This window comes from Macaca nemestrina, chromosome 12 (genome assembly GCF_043159975.1).
Source record: "Macaca nemestrina isolate mMacNem1 chromosome 12, mMacNem.hap1, whole genome shotgun sequence".
NCBI lineage: Eukaryota > Metazoa > Chordata > Mammalia > Primates > Cercopithecidae > Macaca > Macaca nemestrina.
The window spans coordinates 119200790-119203375 of record NC_092136.1 but is presented as its reverse complement, the minus strand read 5'-3'; positions in this window follow the sequence as shown (position 1 = coordinate 119203375).

Here is a 2586-nt window from a genome sequence, read left to right as displayed (position 1 = left end):
GTTGGCAGATGTTGGAATCTTGATTTGGGAGTGTTTGAACCTAGGAAGGACTCCTAGTGTATTAGGGGCCATCTATTTAATTGCTTCAACCAGTTTGTAAATTCCAAGTTTCTGGAAAAAGTTACCCACTTTTTAGTTTGAACATTTAAGTTTAATTTTTTAAAAACTGAAACAATACATCTTTTGGACACTATATTCTTCATCTGGATTCACCACTTGTTTACATACACGTTTAAATATATAGCCATCCCCCAGTACACACAGAGAGATTGGTTCCAAGATATACATACCAAAATCTGCACCATACTCAAGTCCTGAGGTCACCCCAGCAGAACCTGCATATATGAAAATCAGCCTTCTATATACGTGGGTTTTGCATCTCACAAATGCAGTATTTTCTATCCTTATTTGGTTGAAAAAATCCACCCGCACAGTTCAAGCCTACATTGCTCAAAGGTCAACTGTACTTTATTCTCTCTGCCGAAACATTTACAGGTGAGGTGTTATATCACCACTTCTAAATACTTGAGTATACATCTCCTAAGAATCAGGACATTCTCCTATGTGACACGGTTTTTACATATCCATTTTTTTTTAATGAACTGTCTACTTTTTAATGTTGGTATGGGCTACTGTCTTCTTTGTTGAAACTCTTGGGGCCGGGCATGGTGGCTCACACCAGTAATTCAAGAGGTTGAAGTGAGAGGATGGCTTAAGGCCAGGAGTTTGAGACCAGCCTGGGCAACATAGTGAGACCCTGTCTCTATGAAAAAAGAAACACTTGGGTGTCTTCACAGACCTATGATGAGATAAAATACATCTCTCCAGCAGATGTCAAATATAGCAAAACTTGCTGTTAGAGTCGAGTATCATTACCTGGATGTGGAGTGACCAGGGCTTAGTCTTTTTTCTTTTCTTTTTTTTTTTTTTTTTTTTTTTGAGATAGAGTTTCACTCTTGTTGCCCAGGCTGGAGTGCAGTGACACAATCTCGGCTCACCACAACCTCCGCCTCCTGGGTTCAAGCGATTCTCCTGCCTCAGCCTCCCAAGTAACTGAGATTACAGGCATGCGCCACCACACCCAGCTAATTTTGTATTTTTAGTAGAGACGGGGTTTCTCCATGTTGGTCAGGCTGGTCTCGAACTCCTGACCTCAGGTGATCTGCCTGCCTCGGCCTCCCAAAATGCTGGGATTACAGGCGTGAGCCACTGCACCCAGCCAGGGCTTAGTCTTTGATCAAAGATCTCAGCTTTCCCCCCTAATACTTAGAAACAGTTACCTTTATGTTATAGGATTTGTTCCCTAAAGTGCTTTTTCTCAAGACTTCAGATTTAACCCCTGAAGAGGTGATGTCTTTGGTGCACTCGGTGACCCATGTCTCCTTTGGTCTCACCTCTTCATTAGCACTGTTCAGTTTTTCCATTTCTGCTGCTGGTCTTAGAAGTAGGGAAGCCGAAGGCTCCACCAGGTGAGCCTAGAGTGTTTCATGAGGATTCTTCCTCACTGCCTCCACTGCTCCAGACACTAAAAAATAAAGGCCTGACTATTCCATCCTTGCTGAGACAGAAGCACCTGCTGTCACTTAAGGCCTGTGTGCTGCTATCAAACCCGCCGCATGGAGGGAGACAGGCATTTTTCTAAGCATTTCCCAAGAGTGAAGAAGAGGGATTGAAAATAAGTGACTTAAAACTTGGAATTTCTTCCTGAGGGACCCAAACTTCCCTGGCCTGCCCTGAGGGTGGCCTGATCCAGGGTGTGATTGGAAATCTTAACCTGATGATTGCCCCCAAGCCACAGGCAAACAGGATCCCCTCAAAATAAAAACATTAGGCTTGTAGCAAAGTGAATAGCTGTACTCTGACTAGTTCTTCACTGGAGGTAGAAGCAGCCCTATAATTTTTGTTGTCTTCCACTGGGGAACAGATGGACTCTAGGTGACATTGAGGGCAGGGGCTCCACTCAGGCCCGCCACCCTTGCTCCCAGCTCTTCAGTAATTAATCTGTGGTGCTTTCTCATCCCCATGGCAACAGGTCCTAGTGTTACACAGACCACAAACACACACAGGTCTGCCCCCACGTTTTTTTGTCCATCAAGCTTTGCCTCCTAGCAACTTGGCTCTCTTCCCTCATTGTTTGCTCTTGATCCAGCTGGCCTCTCCCTAGGGGAGGGGCTTCCCCTTCGACTGCTCTTGTGTGACCTTGAACAGGAACCTCCCTCTTTCTGGGCCTCTGTGCCTCATCTGCAAATTACTGAGATGGGACTTGTGGGTCTTGAAGTTCTCCACTCCCGTGTTATCAATCATTCTATGTCACTTTTCTCTAAATACATGCTCAAGTCCCAAGATAGGGAACTTAGCTCTAGTTCCCTGGTTCCAGTTTACAGAATTTATTTAAGTGACCAATGCTCAGAATGCTTGTTTCTTTCTGTAAAGTCGTGTATATATATATATATATATATATATATATATATATATATATATATACATATACTTTTTTCTTTTTTTTTTTTTGAGATAGAGTCTCACTCTGTCACTCAGGCTGAGAGTGCAGTCGCGCAATCTTGGCTCACTGCAACCCTGCAACCT